The sequence below is a fragment of the Triturus cristatus genome, chromosome 2_1 (genome assembly GCF_964204655.1).
Source record: "Triturus cristatus chromosome 2_1, aTriCri1.1, whole genome shotgun sequence".
Classification (NCBI taxonomy): Eukaryota; Metazoa; Chordata; class Amphibia; order Caudata; family Salamandridae; genus Triturus; species Triturus cristatus.
Genome location: NC_140581.1, coordinates 570,352,637 through 570,375,955, shown reverse-complemented (window position 1 = coordinate 570,375,955; position 23,319 = coordinate 570,352,637). Strand labels below are relative to the sequence as shown.

At 40.9% G+C, this 23,319-nt stretch overlaps 1 long non-coding RNA gene across 1 annotated transcript in view; it reads left to right on the top strand.

Annotated features, from left to right (window-relative positions):
• Nucleotides 1–23,319, top strand: part of LOC146865637 (uncharacterized) — a 160,650-nt gene that overhangs the window by 811 nt on the left and 136,520 nt on the right. Inside the window, exon 2 of the long non-coding RNA XR_014976668.1 lies at nt 22,019–22,137. This is a non-coding gene — a long non-coding RNA (uncharacterized LOC146865637). The remainder of the gene's footprint in view (nt 1–22,018; nt 22,138–23,319) is intronic.

The window sequence follows — 23,319 nt, the reverse complement described above, 5'->3', positions numbered from 1 at the left end:
TCACAGCAGACTTCAGCAGGCCTCACAGCCAACATTGCAAATTGTGGGATGTGTCGTTTTCAAATCCATAGTCTTTTGTATGCTATCATGAGGAAGCTTATGAAGTGAACAAACCGGTTGAGTTTTAGGTCTTCCTGTAGCGTAGTCCAGAGTAACACCTTTTTATTGTGATTTGTGAATAACACAGATAAAATGTGTGGTCTTTTGAGATGAAATGCCCAAGATCAGTAGTTCTTAATCTTTTGACTTTTTGTGGACCCCCAGGTATTCATTTTTTGGAATCCAGGGACCCCCCACTGAGTCATTATTGGAATCAAGAGACCCAAGCCTAAGCCATTTTGATGATTGGAACAGCAAAACGATAAACAAGCATACATCAAACAAATACACAAAGTATGAAATATTTAATTTAACTCGCAAACAAATATTTAAAAATCAACATTTTAACGGGAAGGTTGGGGCTTATAAAAATTCAATTGAGATCACCCATCACAGTATATTCTGTTTGGTACATTTGTACTGCTCCCACAAATCAATCTGAATACCAACATAATTTTAAGCCTACCCTTTCATATTTCTTCACATTTACAGAACTTTCAAAATGTTCAATTTTACATTGTGCTTCTTTATTTATATACACCTTATGAATATGTGAGTATTATTAAATTTTCTAAGCAAAGTCCTCCTAAGTGGGCATCACAGACTCCAAGGGTCGCTGCTAATACCTGGAACTCCCTGTCTCTGCACCTCAGACAATCACCATCACTTCTGCAATTCAGGTAGGACCTCAAGACCCAGCTTTTCGACTAAACCACAGCCCCCCACTCAGAGCCTTGAAACTGGTGAGTAGTTGCACTTTATAAGATCACTGATTGATTGATTGATTGATTGATTGATTGATTGAAGGGATCCTCGGACCATAAGTTAAAAACCGCTGCCGTAGATACTCCAACCTTGTGCAGCTGAACTCCAAAGCCATGCATCCTGACACCCCGGAAGTTACCAGTAGCAGGTCTGCTATTAAAATATGGCTTCGAGTGCCACTGTGTTTATGAATGTCTATCCTTACATCGAATTTGTAATGAATTTTTGCTTTTTGGACACAGTGCTTCATTTACCTCTTTGCTGAGCTGGGAGGACTGCTGTCTAGAGCCCATCTACCACATGCTCTACATTTCTACATTTCAGTTCAGGCAAATTCCATGTTATCAAATGACTGTCATGAGGTTGGTGTAGGGAGATATAACATAAGAGCGCTCAAGATTCCCAGAGCCACGTGCAGATAGGCCATCCAGTCCAGGGTTTTCTTTAGTCCTCACTTTATAATGGCATTAAAAGGACTCCAAGTGCCACAAAGCAAAAACTCTGACTGGGTGATCTATCCAAACATGGTATCAGACAGGTGATTCCGAAGCACATGTTACATGTAGTGTATACATTTTCATAAGAAGTTATTATGAAATACATTCATACATTTCAGCAGTTTATTTGTAAGTTGTCGCACACATTTGCATGGATCTTGTTTGTGAGTTCAAAAACAACTGGCAAACAACATATGTTTCGTCTAAGCGCTACCTTTTCAAGGCTCGATACAACTAGTCATGATGTCTCTAGAATTCCACATTATATACACAATTGGATATAGAAAGCTTGTGAAGACAGAGTCAATTTTGGACTGTCCAAAGTATAAATTGAAATACAACTGCAAAGTGAAGACAAATGCCCCACTGATGAATTGTCTTAAAGAAAATACCATTATTTTGGTTGTGATAAATACCATAAAATCACGAACAACAAAGTGTTCAGTATGGTCAAAAGTAGGACATGAGCTAAAGGTTGTGATAAGCCTGATCTGTTGTCCAGACATAGTTTGTGGATTAGAAAGTTGACTGCACCCCTCATCCAGGTGCACTCTTTGGCCTGTTCCCAATTGTTGGAATGTGAACTTTCTGGTTTATGATCAACTTACATCCTTTTGGTAGCAGGGTGTAGGATACCACGATAGCACCATTTGATAATCACAGATTGGTTGCATTTTGTCACTTTACCCCCAACATTGGTAGCTTCGGATGCGCAATTATTTGACCACTGCTACCAAAGTATTGCTACTCAGCTTGGTCCTAGGAAACTTGAGGTTTATGGTCAAATATTAATAGTTAGTACACTATAGGTTTGCTGTATTGTCCAGCAATACTGTCTGATGAGCATCTGTGTTCAGGTCATGGAAGGTTACCTGCTGGATATGTTTAGATATAGCCAGGCATCTTGTGGTCATTTATGCCGCACATGATGCTGGCAGGAGGCCCTTACTTGCTCATAGTGTATGCCTTTAAATGTTTATCTAAAGACTGGTTTTGTCTACCAACAGATATTTCTAAGGTGTATCACTTTCATGTCAAAACTCATAATCTGAAATCAGATTTTAATGATATAATTTAGATAAAATATAATTAAATCATGGGGCTCATCTATACCACTGCCCTAGAAGAAAACGTTATTAAGATATACAAAAGCATCAACTATGGGAGGAGGAAGTGGGTGGTGGTAGGGGGGAGATTACTGTAGTGTTGTCTGGGCCCTTATTGAATTTCCAGTCATCTTATGCTACTCAATATTCAATTGGTCCTCCGATGGATCTTGCTCTGTACTGAAAGGAGTTGGATATTCGGGAAATGGAAAGTTACCCAATGAGAACTAGGAATAGGATAACAGTATTTAAAACAAATTTCCACATCTCATAGATTACATTTTCCCAATACACAGATAACCCAATTAATGTTCACTCTCAAGGAATGATGAGACAGAACAGCAGATTCAGGTTAAAATTAACGTTTTAGTTATTCAATCTAATAGTTAAAGAACATTTCCATTAGATAACAATGGCATACAATTCTCTGGTTCAATTAGTAGAGGATTCAATGAAATATACCAAGCCTCTGAGATGCAGGAAGAATAAGATGGGAAATCTTCCTCAGCCGAGGCAGATTCTGAACACATACATATATACATCAATAGGCATAGGTAGCCAGGAAGAGCCTGTGTAAAGAATCTCAGGAGAGTTCATCAAGGTTCCACGTAGCCTGTCCAATTTGTCAAGAAAGTCATCTGTCTCAGTTCATGGTTGTAGCAATAAGACTCACAGCATCATGCCCTGAACCCTTCATCCGAAAAGGTTCAATCTGCAATCAAGGCCCTGTCAGCAGTAATGAGTCAAAGTTACCAAAGTCTCAGGAACCAATAGTGCAACTAGCCCACAGAAGCTCCAAAAATCTCCTAGACCCTTGTTCTTCCTAAAATGCGCCATTATACTGGTACAGGTCTTGGGTGACACACCTTGACATCACCTCAGATCTGTCAAGCCAATCTGGTTATTGGGTAATCCGCAATGGTGTGATAATGCCGTGGCAAAAAGACAGGATCATATCTTCCAATTCCACCTTAAGTTTTAGCTACATCGAGTGACTTTTCATTTGAAGTTCTCTGAACAGCAGTTCCTGAAGCATATGTACTTTTATCAAGTGCAGATGGAGCTATCTCTCTAATTCAATAATCAATTTCTTATAGTGTAGGGCCCATCTTTATTTCTTAAATGTCTCCTTGTGACCCTCCACTTGCTCCTTCCAAATATGTGGTAGTAGGTAATTAAGGATCTCGTGTACCTAAATGTAAAGTTCTCCCTGTCATAGCTTGAGTTCCTCTACTAGGGGTTTGTGTATTTCAGCTAAATCTAAAAATGTAGCAGGTCTCATTTGGTTGTTTAAGACATTCGGATGAACTGAATCTACACTGGATCCTACTCCAATTCCTCAAAGGGAAGTATCAGAAGTTGAAATTATTGGTGTTGGGTTTAATTGTTCAAAACTCGGTGTCCTAGGGACAGTACTTGTTCCTCCCATCCCAGTGGGGATGGTCAATGAATGTACCTGTTGACCTTTATTGCCTAATTGATAGAGTAGAACTACAGGTCCTATCGTCACTGGAATTGAAAAAGCATCCGGAGTATTTTGTGTCATGGTATTGTTAGACTCTACCTCTCTACTGCTGCTAAGAAAGGATTGTGTGAATTGGAATTTATGGGCATTCTAGGTGCATATGGTAAAATTCCAGTAAAGGAATTTGGCATGCTTTGAGGTTGATCCTCATTGTATGGTGGGGAACTGTTTAACAAAAACTCATTTAAAAATTCATAATTTATTTCATTCTCATTCTCATCCGTCAATGCCAATGTCTGAGAGTCCTCCAGATGTTTTATCTTCTTACATTTCTCTCCTTCACCCTTCTCTGCAACTAATACTGGATACTTTTGTGTTCCTTCTGCAATGTCTATTCTACAAGCCTTCTGTTGTACATCCCATCTAACCTCAACATACCGATTTAAGGTGTTCTTGTACCTCCCCTTATATTTCTGGTTTTCTTTCTGATAGCAACATGTTCCCATTCTCTATTCTATAACCATGTACATGTATGACACCCTCTCTCGTGTCATATACAAGGCAGGCATAACCTCAGGTGGTATCAGTACTGCTTCTCTAGAGGGCCCAGTCACATCTCCCTGTATTAACAACTTTCTGCTCTTCAGAATTTTCATTGTTCGAAATTAATGTTTCAAAGATATTATGCAAATATTTATCTCGGCAATTTGGGGAAATACATTCTTGTTTTTGTTTCAACAACCAATATCAGCATGACTCTCTATGACGTTGTCAACCTATCCCAACATGGCTTCACACCAACCAACCAATCACAGTGTGACAGTCTGTGATGTCATTCAACTCCTAGCAGCGCCTACCCCTCTTTTACAATCTCAGCTCGTACTTCTCCCAACAAAGCATTATCAAAACAAAAATGTTACCACAAATGTTACAAGCAGCGATATTAGAAAAGCTCTCAAATAAACTCATGTCTGCTCCACTAAAAGAAATTATAGACTTTCCCTCACTCAAAGAATAGCATTTTTTATCACACATTTTAAGTGAAATCTCGACTGGCGTGACCTCACTTAGGGGTCCATTAGTATGGCGGGCGGAGGCATCACCGTGTTGCCGGTGGTGGCGGAAAATGCTTTTTTCCGCACACCAGCAGCGGTCCTCATGCCCGCCATATTGGTAAGGCCAAACATAGCCCATTTCCCGACCACCGCGGTGCGACACAAACCGCCATCAAAGTGCGCCTGCCACCGCGGCGGTGGGAGCCAATGGAGACTCACCGCCGTGCGGAATGATGTCCCGACCGCCATACAAATCAGGATACCCCAAACAGCCAGTCGCAGCGGAGAAACCACCCAACCATAGAAGGTGGAAGCACCACAACGGAGCGTGAAACCAGAGTCCTGGTCCGTTCCACCCGGTCCCGACCGCAATGGATCCAGCTCTGCACGTCTTCCCAGTGCTGTACCTGATACATTACCAGCAAGTCATGGACCGTCGTGGACGACGCCGCAGGTATGCAATAACACAACTCCGCACACAACCACAGCACACAACTCATGGGCCGATATAGGGTTCCTGTCCACACCAGTCACCCTGGTGGGGACAGGGACACATCCACAAGTGTACCCACACATGTCCTACCTGCCACCAAATCACCCCTCCGCATCCAGGTCACCCATCTACCGCGATCATGAACTAATGTCCCCGTCACATCACCGCAGTGGTGAAGACGCGGGAAAACATGTGCACAATGCAGAAGAAAGGGCCAGGCATGGACAGTACACAAAGACCACAGGGCCACACCTCCACACACTATGCCCCCCCGAAGGGACTTGCCATGTGCCCCTTCTGTGCTCCACCATGCACAACAACAAGCCAGGGGACCCCACACCCTGCACCACACACCAAACAACTAGGGAGACAGCCACAGGAGGAGTGGCTGCAGAGGAACACACAGCACAGAAGCACAGGGCCAGGGCAACTCATACACCACAACAACACCACACACATGGCAAGAAAACTGAGTCCAAGCAGAAAATGAACACACACACAGATAATGAATAATCACTTCACTGGACACACAGCCTGCCAAGTCACACAGATATATGCGCACACGGACACACAGCCACATACACAGACCACATGCCAGCAGCAATGGAGTACAACATATAGGAAAGCTAAAGTGAGGTGCCCACAAATGGAAGGCCAAGGAGCTAACTACCAAGCATGTGTACATCATATGCACGACAAGGAACATATAACAACACCCTCAGCCCATTAAATCACACATGACTGGCAAAGTGAGTGAAGTCAAACCAGTCACATCAGTGCAACAACTCAGGTTGACAGCATGGCAACCCATGTATAGGCACAGGGATGAAAGGAAGGCCCTGAAGTCAAACAGTGAACAGCTACACATATGTATCCAACTACCTGACAGGAGTATGTCAGCAGCACAACACACAGGGCCCATTGACACACACCATGACCGTCAAACACAAGTAGGAATATTCACACATACTCCCCTATCACACCTGCAGCACACAACACCAGACACACAGAAGGGTGTCAATAATGTCCAGTCAATACACAGACAAACAATCACACTCCCTGGGGCTATCCACAAACATCACATAAACACAGGGACGCCAGAACCAATGTCTGCACAAAAGCCACGGCCAAACACATAACTCAACAAAAACACAAACACAAGCTGTAGTGGAGACAGGGTTTTGCCTGCACACATTGCTATGTTAGCATAAGCGTTTTAGATGTTAACGCCATCTTGCCACTTTGCTGCTTTTGCACACAACACTACAGGTAGCTGTTATTATAAGTAAAACTGCTTGCTTGCTTTTTCTTCACATGAGAACGGTCTGTTTTTCACATCCCTAGACTTGCACCGCGACCTTAGTCTGAACACTGTGTGCAGAAACCGTCAAGGTCAAATAACAATGTATGCTGTTGAATTCAGGTTGATCGGCCCACGCTCTCGACACAACAAGCACACAGCTGCAAATATCTGAAACTCGAGTGCCTTTAAAATATTAATGCATTGCATGCATAATGCTGGCACTCTTGGAGAAAACCTTTCCAGACACAGAGAGCAGTGCTGATCCTGTGGATACCCCACCTGGTCATCAGATCCAACTCTCTGCTTTCCTGTCCGAACCATCACCATTCCATCTTTGGCCTGTGGTGCTCCTTTGGATCTGAAGGTGAAAGATGGCATTTTCAGACATGTTCATACTTGTGTGTAAGTTCAAATATTGTGGTACGTGCTAAGCAGTACAACTCCTGGTAATAGGGAGTCCAAGTTAAACATAGATGTACAACCTTATTTTTGGAGATTTGTTCCTGATCTTGAAGCACTGTGTATACTTTTGACTTCTCTGTGCTTTTCATCTCAGTGTGACTATGTTGAAACTACACAGGAGGTGCTCCTTCTTTTAATTTTTGGAAAATATCCTTTACTTCCATCTAAATCTTTCAAACCAAGGGTCCATCATGAAGGCCCAAAACATGACCTTAGAGGAAGACATTTTAGAAGGCAGTTAGTGCCATTTTTGTGAGCAAGCTCATCTGAGACTGCGGCCTTGTTTGGTCCGGCTAATTTCAGCTTATTGTTGTCATGAATCCTATTGCCAGTCATTCATCTGTTCTCAGGTAGAGAACTACTACCGGACGGCTCTACTGCAATACTGCTCCACTACTATGACAGTTACACACCACCACACTCCTCCACTGCAACCCAGCTGCTTCACCCCCCCCCCCCCCCCCCAGATGCTCAATTGGCCAAAAAAGTCACCACAACTATCCAACTCCACCTGGTATTATTCGGCAAATCATAAAGAGAATTTAAGGTTGAATGTACAACAATCAATCAAAACTAGACACACATATCTATTTGTTTACATCAGTTTCCCAGTATTGAGCTCTGATGAAAGACATTCTGATGGATCCAGTTTCTTATTCACAGTCTAACTCTCTTTAGAATTGGAGTGGAAGTGTAGACAGATGGTGGGGTCGGTTATCAGTAATTGCTTCTAGTCTACCTGCAAATTTGCCTTTTGTTTAACTGCTTAATCTGCACTGTCCTTAATTTAGGGAAGAGTCTAATGTCAGACTTGTGAGCAGGGAAGCTACATTAAATGGGTCTGTAGTGTTGCTGACACTGGGTTTGGTGTAGTGAATAGTGTCTTCTCCTCCTCTGACCATTATATCAAAACGCATCTGCATCGCAACACCACTTATCGTCCCATTGTAAACTATACAGCTACCAGTGAGCATGGACAATATCCTCTAGTTTTGCAGGGATAGTCAGATTGTCAGTAGTTGCTTTTAACTCATTATGTCACTTCTCTATGTAATTTCATTTATTTTTTCTAACTTGCACATGGGGGGATGATTCCCTTTTAGTAGGTATGTTTCTATGGCTGCTCTGGAGACACATCCTTTCTTTAAAGTGATATTTCTCACAGCAGGAAGCCTTGGAGTTGAACACAAGCTGGAGCAACTACACCATGGGCACAATGAAGTGTGAGATCTCCTGAATCAGCATTCATTGACAGACAGATGATACACCTAGAAACTTTCTCTCCTTGAAAAGTAAACTGCAATCCCACACTTCCCCTGCTACCACTAAATAACAGTTCATTAATGATCATGTTTAACTCCTACTAATTTATTTCAATACAAAGACACTATAGTAAATGCATGGAATGGTCTAATTCAGAGCACAAGGCCAATCCCAATAACCAACAAGAACAAACGCCACTGGATTAATCACTGAACTTGGATTCCACAGCGGTAATCTTTCTAATGATTAGAAAGCAGTACGGGTTTCACACCTGTAAACCACTATTTCTTGGATTAGCATTTTCATTCATAAAAAAGTCATTCAGTTCTTGATATTGACTTTCACATGAATAGGTGTTAGTAGTGCTATTATTCCTCCTCTTAACGTTCTTAATGGACAATGGAGTAATGAAAAGTGATGCTATCCTGCAAAATGTGATTAGTGGCACCTAAAATAGGCACAAGATATACATAGGTCTTGTGGTAAATTGTTCCCATGCATGCAGGGAATGTTTAGGATATCAGGTATCCCCAGATATTAGAATTTCTTCATCCGCATTACATTCTAGTCAATGTATTTATTCTGTTTGTTTTAACCTCTTGCATGCTCATTGCGAGCTGAGCTCGTCATGAGTCACAGTGGAGCTGTGCTCATGACGAGCTGAGCTCGTCATAACGTCTGCGGCCCACCCACGCGCGATTAATTCCCCGCCTGTGCAGGAGAATTAATCAGTGGGTGGGGTCGTGACGAGCTCAGCTCGTCATGAGCACTGCTCCACTGTGAGTCATGACGAGCTGAGCTCATCACAAGCACAGCGGCGCTGCGGCCCCCACCCACCCCCCGCACTGTGGGGGAATTACCCCCGCAGGGAAGGGGTTAAATTGTAAAACCATAATTTTACACAATATTTCATAGGTAGCTTCATCTTCCTTGGAATCCTCTTTTATACACTAGTCCACCCTATTAGTAAAACTGTTTGACTCCCCATATAATGTATTGTCCTCCCACAGAAAGTCTAAATTATGTTACAATATTGGATGTGTATTTTTATTTGCAAGCTTTGTGATGGTCTGCTTTTGTAATCCTAGGAAATTAAACCTATTAAGATGATGGTGTTACTTTCATTCTCTACCAGGGGCAGATCCTCCCCTAAGGTGGAGGAGCGTCACCCCACAGGAAAAATACAATTATAATAACAGCATGATATAATCATTTTATTTTTCAGTACTCCTCCATAGAGGGGGAAGAGTGGTAGGCACCTCCTGAGTGCGCATGATGGTTTGGTCGGTCTCTTTGGGCCGGTCACACCATCATGTGCACTTGCCATGTTCTCCACCGAGCTATGTTGCATAGCCTGAGTGGAGAATTTGCCCAGGCTCCTTGTCCCCATCTGAGCGCCGAACCATAAGATGACATAGCTGCTTTGGGACGTTTGGGGTCTTTCGGTGAAAGTTGTTGACCCCGTTGCAATTTCCTTGGATTTTCCTGGATTTCTCCCAAGACCACATCAACTGGGGCCATGGGCAAGGGATAATTAGCATTAGCAAAGGACAGCATTGGGAATAACCCCCCTTTCAGGTACACCATTATACTCCTTTTTGGTACAGGCAATCAGTGTAGTCATCAAAGAATTCAAGTTGGCTGAGGTACACTTCTCTCTAGACATGGGAGAGAGGCCTAGCTTTGTCATGCACTGCATGGAGACATTATTTGATGCCCCTGAGATTGTTTGTGCCAACAGATCTACCCCCCCTAATGGCCTTAAGTAATGCTTCCCCAAAAACGCTGGGTAAAGAGCCATCATCTTGTGCTTTAGACTTTTTTCTATTACTCGAATCCACTAGTCCTTGTGAGGCTTCCATGAGGAAGAGGAGGAATACTAAAGCAGGAGCTGCTACTAGTTCATCCAACAAGTTGAGCCCTCCAACTCATTTGTCCACTAGCACCAAGAGAGCTCAAAATACTAGGAGACCTGTGAACGATCTGCTGACATGGGATACTGTTTTATGCCAGGTCACAATTCTAGTGACATCTGCTATTTCCCCCCCTTGTAGACAAAATACGTTCACTGGAAGGGATCATCCGGGACCTAGCTGATAACCTGAACCCATGGCTATTACCTGCAGGCACTTCCTCATATCCATCTACCCAGGTATCCATTGGTGATGTAGCTAGTGCTACTGCTACAGATAACAGCAAAGCTGCCCAGTTGCATCTGCCGCCTGCAGTCTCACCCATCCCCTTGTCTTTGTCACATCCTACAAGTGCAAGGTTAGTGACTGCTCCTTTATTTAGTAATACTTTAACAGGACCTGGGATTAAGAGGCTTACTGGGACTCTTCAAGACAACAGGCCAACATCAATGCCCAAGTTTGAACAAATCCAGAATTTCTGAACCTGCCACCTCAATGTTGCCCCATGTAGCAGTTTCGGTGGGAGTGCCATCTTTGGTAGTTGACAGAGAGGATTCATACACAGAACTGAAAAAAAAGGTGTTCCACTGGAAAACTACATTCACTATGCACGAGTATAAAGATATATTATTGGTGAGGAGAATTGGGGGGATTGGTTCTTTGCCTAAAGCATCTGGGGGGGACTGTGTAATCATTAATTGTAGGTGTCCAGAACTAGTGTATCGGCTGATTAATTTTGGGTCCATGTCGGGGCATGGTTCCGGTTGTGTGAGATCATCCATTAGCCCAATGAGTCTTTCCTCCCAACCTGGCCAATGGGAAAGGAGGTAAGGAAGAAGTTGCCACCCGGAATTCTTAGGTGGTTCACGCATCACTACCCTAACAGATATTACCACTCACAGCAATTGATTTGTATGCTCTTGGGAGGCATAGAGGGGGTTGGAACATTATCTAGTTGAGAGACTTAACCTGGCTGAGAGACCACCATGAACTCCCCACATGTGGAATCCAGTTTAACCTCATTAGAAGTCTCTAGGCATGACATTTTGTGGCAGCAGAATGAGTATAACAATTTAGAACTAGTAAAATCTGTTTCTCCCTGTGCTTCCATTGGATATGATTACATTGTCTTGTCACCTCTAGCTACCTGAAACCTAGCTGGTATCAAAAACAAACTGGTTTGCCCTGAGTGGTGTAGTTCTTTGGATCAGTTTGACCCATGCATGTTCAAGAAAACATGGGTTGTCTTGCCACAATCTCGTCCTGGGTTTGTTTGCTATGACCCACCTGATCAATTTTTATGGAAGGGTAGGTCATCGGGGGAGGATTTTCAATGTGGCTAAGAACTACCTTATCCTATACTTCTAAGATCAGTGATCGTGGATCCCCTGATGTGCTATGTGTGTATTTGAAATTCGAGGATGACTTTAACTATGGTTGTATAATGTCTATAGTAGACATGAAGGTAACATGTCTGGTATACATGTTATAGATGTCATTAACGAGCACCTTTCATCCCTCCGGTAGATGCCTATATAACTGTGGCAGAGGATTTTAACTGCAATTTGGAACCTTCTGGTATCACCTACAAAGCAGGTGATGTAGAAGAAGATGAAGTATGGGCAATTCTGGAGCTTACACTCAATCCGAATAAAAAAACAAGTCCAGTGCTGCAAATAAATACTTAACCCTCAACAACGGTCTTTGAGTCTGTAATGGGAGGACACCATCAGATCAAGTTACTTTTTTGTTTGGAATGCTTTATTAAGAATATGTAGATAAACAAATATAAACATGAAAAGTTAATAATGAATTCAATCCAAGCAAAGGGAGTAAAAGAATGAAATATGAACACTTATCAGGTCTATGAACAAGTAAAGCACAAAGTAAAGATAAAAATCAACCACAGTTAATAATACATAAACTGGTGAATTAAAAAACCAAAGTGGTTGGATTGATAGACCCATTACTAAACCATATGCATATTAACAATGATGAAGAAAAAAAAAGAAGAAAAGGAAAGGAAATAAGAAGAGAAGCAGGGAATAAGCATTAACAGCATTGCAATACTAACAGTATCAACCTGTTACATTTTCCAGTATTTATGTAGGTTCATAACTGGAAACATTAGATGTGGATTGAACCGATTGCCTCGATAAGAATGAGGTGAGTGGCAACCATAATGAATCTTTTTTTAATCATTAAAAAAATAGATGTAGCATGCGCTCTGTCCAATCTGTGCTGATGACATAAAAGATTCCACCAACCGGTAAAAGTAATTTTCCTGGTGTCTTTCCAATTATCTGTAAAGCAGTAGCAATAATCAAATTGATAAACTTTCCGACCATACCCTGAAAATACCACAAGGGAGAGAAGCATCCTAAAATTTGTAAAATATCAAAAGGAATAGTCTTGGACAGTTTTTAATTCAGTTTATCCCAAATGAGCAACCAAACCTTTTGTACCAATGGACAAAAAAAAATATGTAGAAAATCACTTTTATCATGAGAACAAGACCAGCACCTTGCATTGTTAGTAAGTTTGAATATGTGAAGGTCCTCAGGGGTCAGGAATAATCTATTATAAAAATAATATAATGTTTGGGTCGTGCTTGCTGAGTGAGAGGAAGTATGAATCTTAGCCCATATGAAACCCCAGGTTTGGAAAGAGAGCTCATGCTGAAGATCAGTCTCCCACAAGAGTTCTACCTTGGACTTTGTTCTCAAATCGAAGGAAAAAGACAAAATCTTATAAATTCCAGATGCCTTCATTTCAGAGGAGAAATCCAATGTGAGAGAGCGAAACTGATTATTTAAGACAGAAGTAGAGTTTTGAGAAGGAATAGAAGAAAAGAAATCCTGAGATGTAGGTAGTGAGAGGCATGATAAGAAGATATGTAATATTTTTTCCGAAGCTCATAAAAATCCATTAGAGAACCATCGGAGAGTACATGACCAATGGTTATGATTCCTTTGTCAATCCATTCCTTCCAAAAGAGAACTCTATTATTTAATTTTAAGTGCTTATTGTATCAAATAGAAGTTTGTGAAATAATATCAAAACAGGAATTAGAGGTTTAGCAATGGCTATAGAATGAGTAAGTATCGGAGAGGAAAAAGCCCTGGGGGGCTGAAAGATATGACCTGCCTCACTTAAAGAAAATGGTGTATGTTAAGCCTGTTCCAGTTGACCCCAAATTGATAATTCTTCATGAGGTTCACTGAAAGGGAAGTCCAAGTGTGTTTTAGTGTATCGGCAGAATGATATCACCTAAAATTAGGAAAGTTAACCCCTCCAGTGTGTTTGGATGGTTGAAGATGGGTTAATGAGATAAGTGGCTTGCGTTTGTTCCACAAGAATTTGATCAAGGAACAATTAATAGTTTTAAAGAAAGAGAGTGGAAGGGTAATCGGTAGCATGAACAAGTAGAAATTAACTATGGTAACAGCCTCATTTTAATCGTTGCTAATCTACCCCACCAAGACAGAAATAGGGGAGACCATCCCTCCATCAATGACGTAATTTTTATAATCATTGGATTAAGGTTAATTTTAATGATTTCTTTGATGTTGCTTAAATATAGGATATTTCTTTAATTCCATGTGACCCCCGTCTCCCTAAACATATCTGGGAGGCAATATTTTTTAGGGGCAGAACCTCTGATGTATCTATATTAAGCTTATACCCAGAAACTATAGAGTAATTGTTTAATAATGAAAAAAAAACTCAGGTACGGATGTGTTGGGGTTAGATAAATATAAGAAGATATCATCTGCATATGCTATAAATGTATCCATCCATGTTCTTAGATTGGTAACCTGTGAAATTGGAGGATTGGCTAATTTGTTCCAAGAAGGGTTCTAAAGATAAAAAAAATAAAAGTGGAGATGAAGGGCAACCCTGTCTAGTCCCTCTGTGAAGGGAAATGTAACTGGATTGATTATGTTCACCCAGAAAGACGAAGAGAGTTCAGAATATAATAACTGGATATATTGAAGGATTTGAGGACTAAAACCGTGCCATCTCAGTGCTCCAAAAATGAACCCCCAATTTACCCTATCGAAAACATCTAGAGTTATGGCAGGCAAGGCTAAATGATGTTGAGGAAAGCGCTAGAGTTATCAGCTATAGAATGTCCCTTCACAAACCCTGACTGATGCAAGCCAACTAAATCAGGAACGACCTGATTGATACGGTGTGCCAGAAACTTGGCAAAAATCTTACAATCCATATTAATCAGTGAGATAGGTCTGTAGTTACTACGTTGAGAGGGATCTTTACCTTTCTTTGGGATCAAACAAATCATGGTCTGAGTAAAAGGGCCTTGTGTCCTTCAAACATTTAAAAAATGAGTAATAAGAAGCAACATCAAGGGACCAACAGGTGCTTGAAAAGGTGCTTGAAATGGAGAACAAAACATACAGAAATGCCATCCGGCCCAGGGGTTTTATCTTTTGAAAGGCAATTGATAGCATTTAAAATGTCTTGCCCTGAAATCGGAATATCAAGAGAAGATAGGTCCGACGTATTATCTAGAGACTTAGGAATTGATTGAAAAAAGCATCTATCTATTCAGTTGAAGGAGAGGATTCAGGGGTACATAAATTAGTGTAGTATTCTGTGAAGCACTCTAATATGTTGACTTCCCTAATGTGCCTGCCCTCAGCAGTATCTGTTATAACAACAATCTTGGACTTTTGTCTTTTAATTTTAAGATAGCCAGAGATTTGGCAGCCTTATTCCGACCACCATACATTTTATCATTAAACTTAAGCAAGCTACAGCATTATCCCAGGATTGTTTATTAAATTGCATTTTAGCCTTAAAAAGTTTAGATAATGTATCAGTGGGAATCAAGGAAAAAAATCTAAGATTTTTGTTTTTTTTAAGAGTAGCATTGAGTCTTTTAGTGCCTTCCTCTTTTTTGCAACAAAATCTATAATAAATCCCCTCGCAGTTGCATTAAAGTGATCCCAAACTAAATTTATCTGTGAATCCGAGGGAAGAATATTCACAAAAAAGTCATGTAAAAACACTGTTATTAGCTCTGTAAAATTGTTATCGAGCAAGAGGACCTCATTAAATCTCCACCTGCATGAAGAGGGTGTAGGGATAGGATAATCCAAATCAACAATAACAGGAGTGTGATCGAAATAAGTATTGAACCTATCTCAGCAATTGTTGAGCAGGTTGAGTGAAAAATATGTAACCTATCCTAGAATGGGATTTGTGAATGGGAGAGAAAAAAATAAATTTAAAGTATCAGGATATGAAGTTCTCCAAATGTCTATCAGTCCTCTAGAAGAAGTGGCTCTGTGAAAGACCTTATGCCTTTTGTTGGGAATACATTTGGTTTGAGATTTCCGATTTAAGAAAGGATCCATAAATTGGTTGCAATCACCACCCACTATAAGATTTTCTGAGGCATGGGAAGATAAGAGAGTGGAAAAATCATTCCAAAATGCTAAATCTACACCATTAGGGCCATAAACATTGCAAATAGAAAACTGGGTATCATTTATCTTAACATTTAACAAAAGCCATCGACCATTGTCATCTTTAACCTCCTTCAGCAGTTGGAAACATAACTATTTATGAAATAATATTATAACACCATTCTTATTATTTACAGCAGGGGAGCAAAAAACACTCCTAACCCATTGCCTACACAAGGAGGTTATATCTTGTTCTTTACGTTGCGTTTCTTGTTATAAAGCTATTTGACATTTCAATTTTGATTGATGTGACAAAACCCTTTGCTTTTTAACTGGGTTACGAATACCTTTAACATTCCAGGAGACAACATGCAAGCCACTCATTGAAGGGACACATAAAGTAACCAAGAGTAAATATATAGATTAATCAACCACAGCAAATAAAATAGAAAATGGTGGATGTCAATCGATATGACTACATAAAACTAAATAAGCTGTAATGAAAGAGAGTATATGAAAAGATTTGAAAAAAAGAAATTGAAAAAAGGTTGAAAGAAGAAAGAAGGAGAAGGAGGAGAGTGAATGATCTCCCCCAAGATAAATATAGAAGAAAAATGACAAAAAGTCAAAGGACTTTAGCCATGAGGATAAAGAAAAAAAGAAACAATGATGCAGAAAGGAGGGGACGAGAAGATATAGAAGCCACTCTCCAAGAGAAGCACCGAGGATAAGTAAGTCTATTAAGAAACACACACTAGAGGAACAACAAACAGAAAAACGGAACAATATTAAGACCCCCTCCAACATGGCGCCAAAAGAACTTACCAAACACTCCAGGGGACAGTGTGGATAGACAAAACAGGAATACTGGAACAGGAAGACATCAAGGAAAAGAGACAACTTGATCCATTAGACAGGGGAAGACTGGGAACCTGAAAAGAAAAGAGAGATTAAATGATCCACAATTAAGATTTACTGAGTTCCATATCTTCTTGTTTATAAGTATGAATGAATTTCTTGAGCTTGAAAGGGTCCTCAAAGGTTGTTGTTCTGTCCTTGTATGTGGCCTTGTAAAAACAATGATGAATAAGGCCATAACGAGCATTCATGGAACGAAGCATTAGTCTGAGGTCTAGGATTTCCTTCTGATTATTAGCAGTAGCCCTGGAAACATCTTGTCTAAAGAAAATCTTGTGACCAGACCACAGCATTTGTTTGAGTTGTTTAGCTACTGTTTGAACCATCATAAGATCAGTGTATTGGGAAAAAAGGCAATAATCCCTCCCGGTCTATTCGAGGCCAATGCTTGTGAAGGACCAATCCTATGCGCCCTCTAGATTTCGAGATCAACTGATATTTTTAAACAAACCATTTTTGGAATATGCAGCTTCAAAAAATGTATCTTGTCAGGGTCTTCAGGACCTTCTGGTATGCTATATACGCATAAGTCATTGCGCCTGTTACGATTTTTAAGGTCCTCCTCTACTTTTTTCAACTGAGTTACCTCTTTAGATAATATATAGACTTTAGCGACCGCATCTTGAGCATCACTAACTCTCTGCTCAACCTCTGAAAGTCTGGAATCCAGACAAGACCACTTTCCCTCAATTCTTTGAAGCATCGCACTGGTGTCCGCCATAAATGGTCTCATATTTCTTAGTACATCCATAATATCTTCAAATTTTAAAGGCAATGGTGATTTATTAGGAGAGGAGGGGTCTTTTTTCACCCTTTTATTCGCATTCCCTCTAGACTCCTTACGACCATTAGCAGTAGTAGTAGTAGAAGCCTGTGCTTTTAATGAATGGGCAGACTCCATATTGTCTAGGATAAGAATTGAAGTGACTCATAGAGCCTTCCAGGAACAAAAAGGAAAAAAAAGCCAAGGCGCACTGTCACCATACAAGGACCTGCTGTATTAGAAAAGCTGATTAAAGTCTCATATTGGTTAACAGAGATAGCTTGAAAAGTCCAGAGCAATAAATATCAATTATTGCACTAGTGTTAAAATACCCTGAACAAACCTTGCAAATGTTTGATTTGCTCCTAAAATTACTCAGGGAATATTGAGCATGAAGTAGTAGCAAGTAAAAGCTCAAAATTATAAGCCATGTCTTATAAAAAATAACTCCACCTTAACACTGAAAAGCAGGTGGGGAACAAGAGGAGCATAGTTGCAGAGAGGAAGAGCCCCTAAAATGCCAGCCGCGCTCTGGGCGTGACAGGCACAGCGGAAAAACGAACTTAACAGTCAATAATAGACCAATTAAGGGTCTTATGACTTACCCCACTGCTCCCAGGAATTTCCTACACTACCCGGCATGCTCGGACGAGCTGTGCAGATGATGAAGGCATTCCACCAGGCAAAAAATTCTTCAGTGCCTCAGGAGAAATGCTAGATAGTGGCCATCTTGTCTAGCCACCGCTCACAATCCAGAAGATCAGGTTACTTTTAATCAGCAAGGTGGAGCTAGCTGTATTGACTAAATTGTGATAGATGTCAGGTCTTGGCCACGAGTTATTGACATGGAGGTGGTACCCAGATAGGACAGTGACAATAATGGCTTAAACCTCTCTTTAAGACCACTGGGTCCTAGTATTGTACCACATGACCTAGAACCCCTTTATAGGAGGCTTTTTCCATATTGTAACAGACACAGGTTAAGATGGTGTGTTATTGCTGCTACCCCTGCCTTGCAGATCCAGTTGTACGAGGCCATCGCGAAAGCCTTAGAAGCAGTGTTTGCACAAGGAGCAAACATATTTGTAGTTCAACATGGAGGGCCCTTACTGATATCCACAGCACCCTATTCTGCACCATAAATGAGCTCTCATTGGTAGAAGCTAGGACCCAAAAGGGTTCATGGGAGCCAAATGGTGAAACAAAGCATGTTGACTAGCAGGCAGGCTCAAATGGTTGCTACTAGTAGGGGATTAGATCAACAATTCATGGAACCACAGTTTCATACAAAGCTGTATCTGAAGGAGCTAAAAGAGACCATGAAGGGGCTAAATGGGAGGCTTTACTGGTTGTATCCAAGGGGAAAGAGTATCACTGCTTCTGGCAATTAGTTGCTGACTAGGACCCAGATTGCACCTCCCCGCTGTGCAGTAATATAGCAGCTGATGCTTGGCTTGAACATTTTACAAGCCTTTATGCTCAGGATGGGGGAAGGAACAAGGGGGTCCTGTTGTCCACTTCCTTTGTTCACAGGTAGGGCATGTGTATGCAGTTCTTACCAGCATAGGGGTCCCGAAATACTTAATTGATGTGTTTAGGAGGCTACACCTGGATACCTATGCCCCAGCTAGGTACGGCCCTGTGGGGGAATTGAAAGATCCCATTCCAGTGACCCAAGGGGTGAGACAAGGGTCAATAGGAAAGTCCCAGCCCCCCTGTTTGCGGACAGCACGTTACTGGTCTTGCAATCCCAATGGGTATTCAAAATCTTCTGAACAGTTCGAAGTCTTCTGCAGACAGAGAGGGCTGGAGATCAATAGGAACTAGGCTAAATACATGGTATTGAATCCTTGCAAGATGGCCAGATTGTACCCGCTCCTCAAATGTATCCAATTGGAGAGGGTCCATACCTTTGAATATCTGGGGCTTACTCTCAAAGAACAACTTGGCTGGTCACCCCAGATTAACAAGTCCAAATTTAGATTTGAACATTATAGTGGTGGCTTTCTGAGAGCCTTGAAGGGATCCAGCTTTTGTCCAATGACACCTGCACTACAAATTTACAACCAACAAGCCTTGGGGGGAGGGGGGTCTCTAGACGATTGGGAGCTTTGGGGCATGTTAATGTCAGCAATTTGGAGGTGACGGAAAAAAAATATTCTCTGACTCCACACCAATCTTCTCCCCAGTACTCCATTGGTACCATTTTACTTAGATCTTGGCATTCGCTCAATTACCCCTAAAGTAAACCTTAGACCCTTGATGTACTGCTGGAGGATGTGGTCCTCAGAAGATCTCTTACCCTATTGTCTGGGTTTGGAAGAGATTATGAAACTTACTGGGCCATTAGAATTCCCTTCCTGGGGTAAATTAAGAATTCACTCGAGGAGATCGGGTGCTCCGACATGTGGGCTCATCCAAAATCATTCAGTGGCACTTCCAAGTGTATGCTCAAGGAGTGGTATTGGAGACATATAGACAGTAGATTGCACCAGCATGGGGGGCAGGCTCTTTAACCTCTACCTTTTGAAATGTAAAGATGCTTATCTTCTGGAAAGGTATATGGACACAATTGAGCCTCCGGGTGCTAAGACACTTTACATCAAGTTACGATTTGGGACTTTGCCACTTCGATCATAAACCGCAAAGTAGCGACACGCCCTTACTGATGCTGAACTTGACGTAAGCTGCCCGTTTTGCTCAGAGGCTAAGGAAACTGTAGGTTATGTCCTGCATTTTGTGCCTGTAGCATCATGCACATGGGATTAAATGGATCCTCCTGTTATGCCGTAACTTGGTCATCAGGGACTACAATTTGCAACTAGGGTACTCAGGACAGACCCAGCTCAACTAATTGTTTTTGCTGTCCCCCGGTTTCTTTTACACATGTGGAGACACTGATAGAAAAATACTGCCCCATTGACGCCCAGTCCATTGCACATAGACTGTGTAACAGTAGATAATCAGTATAGGAATTGTTTGATGGAATTATATTATTGCATCTTGAAATTGTCATGATGTTCCCCTATATACTGGTAGTTTTAATTGTGGTTATTTTAAATATTTTTATTATTTTATTACTTACATTTTATGTTCCCCCTATATGCTGCTAGTTCTAATTGTCGATATTATAAACATCTAAACGATTTTATATTGTACTTGTTATGTTTTTAAGTGTTTTATTTCATGATCTTTATAGTTGTAACTTATTGAATTTGCTTTTATTGCAACTGTCGAAATAAAGCTTATTATTAATAATGCACTCTACAAATCTGCATAACATAACATTCTTGGAGAGGAGAGTTAATGACCCTTGTTCAGAGGTCAATGATCTATTTCTAAACCCAGCAAAAGCAGCTAGGTGTTGACTACTGACCTCTTAGCAGGGATTTTCTATCTGGGGTGGACAGAAACAGTTGTGAAAACAAAGGGCAGCTCTAACACTACCTCTTTTGGCTTGGAGATTAAAGTGAGGGATTTTTCTACTGTTTTCTAGGACCCTCCTAGGCAGCCAGGAACATGTCATAGTGGGGTAGTGAGACAGTTTTGACTCTGTCAGATGGGACGAGAGCTCATCTAAATAGGAGTATGAATAAGGTGTCAAAGCCAGGCCTGCTGGTTGGAAGAATGATGCTGCCACATTGAAACAGGAGCTTCCCGGATAACTTTACAGCAAGGCAAAGAGGAAGTTCTTCAAAAGGATATGGGGGCTGTATGAAAACAGTCAGGATTGAGTAGCAGAATATCTCCAATCACTGACTAGAGTCCAGGACAAATCTGGCTCCTCAACCACCGCCTCCTCGTAGCATGTCTGGGAAAACTCTACCTCAGAAAGGAGGTCCTGCTGGAAGAAGACTGTGACTCTTGTTGGAAGAAGAGGATTCACTCAAGGATGCCCAGCCTCCTGAATCCTTTGGATAACCAGGAACTGAAACCGCTTTCTGTGGGTCAAGTGGGTGGCCTCTTGTTTGCCTACTTCAAACTGAATGTAAAACCTTGGACAGGGGTTAGGTGGCAGATCTATGTGACCTGCAAGGTAACCTCAGTAGTTAAAAAATCCCTATTCAGCCGGTCAGAGATTTTGATGCAAAAATCACTGGCTTCAGTGGGGAGCTCAATAATGATGTGTCTGACTTCAATAAATAGATTTTCCCGCTGAAAGACCTTGACTTCATTTCAGAGACTAACTCGGAAGGTAAAATCTTTGACGGAAATAACCTGCTTGGTGTATCCAGCCCCCGTTTCATCGGAGTCACCCTAAAATTGCCCCTGTGCCCTGGTCAATCACATACAGTGACTTTTGCTTAGAGTTTTACTTTGTCTTGTTGCTCTTTATCTTAAAATTTAAAAAATGCATATATCAGTTTATCCTTTACCTGTTCTAATGTTTTTGATGACTTTTTGCTTATTATTCCTTCCCCTATTTTTTAAAATTAGCTTGGGCATTTTATTGTGTTGTGTTCTTTACTTTGGAATTGTAGGTGCTGTTTAAAATGAACTCTCACTTTTAAGGGGACTTCCTGCTGCTTGTACCATTACGCCATTGTATCAAAAGATTTTTCTTTCACTCTGGAGAGTAAAAATTTGAGAAACAACAAAGGTAAGCCAAAACGTATTTATATGTATAAAATACATCCCCTTACTAAATAACTGAAAACACACAATATGGATTAAATAAGTTTAAATCCAAAAAATACTCATCACTTCAAAAATACAAAAATAGAATCAATGAAACATACAGTAATAAAGTAAATCAAGGAATTCTGCTTTAATCAAAAGGCTAATGTAGAATTCAGAATTATAGCCTGCAATTAAGAAACAGTAGATATCAATGTCCATTAGCCAGTTGGAAATTTTCAATTGCAACGAGTAATTCAAACAATTTATTAAAGTCTATATTATATACAGTGAGTCAGCGTTTCAGGCCTATTGATAAAATTGACCAGAGCCCTCATCTAGACAGGTTGTCATAGGGACATTTAGAAGAAGACAACCAAAACAGTTCCACCTGGAATTGCAAAAGAATTTATTGTGATGCCAAAAATGGTCCTGGAGACTAGGCCAGAAGTCTCGCACTAGGGAGCATCCATCCAATGCAAATAATATAAATCAATTAAAAGGCAGCTTGGAGGTGTGTCCGTAATGGCCCCCACAGCGGCTAGTATATGGAATCAAAACTGATATATCAAAATATATCAGTTTTGGGCCAGTAGTGTCACAAAAAAACCATCCTTGTGTACTCTGTCTGAATGAGATGGAATGGCAAATATTTTGGAGGGGGGTTCACAACTTTCCGTGACTAAAGACCGACGGCTCAGCTTGTACCACAGCAGTGTTTCTCTCAGAACTGAGTTTGGCCTCATGAAAGTGGGTTGTTTCAGTTATTACAGATACTATCACCTCAAATAAATAACTCCCTTCCTGACAAACTCATATTTGCGCTGTGATGGATTACCATATCTGTGACAGTGCAGCAAAATGTTCGGTTTTCATTGGAGACACTTAGCAAAAAAGTGACTGTGATCTAAACATGAAATATTACATTGGGTCCTATATTTCTTCTATTATATGGCGAACGCCTGCTACCTAACCTCCATTTTCCTAGGCTTCCTCTTTTTGGTTTATGCTTGCCTTCTGCCCTTTGTCCACCATACAATCTCTGCTAAACTTGTTTTGTTCTGCTCTGCTGGTTTGTTTGGTGTTGGAATATATATTCCAATGGACACATTTCTAGGCCTAAAAAACTAAATATTGTTTTTTCAAATCCTAAGATACTGACATC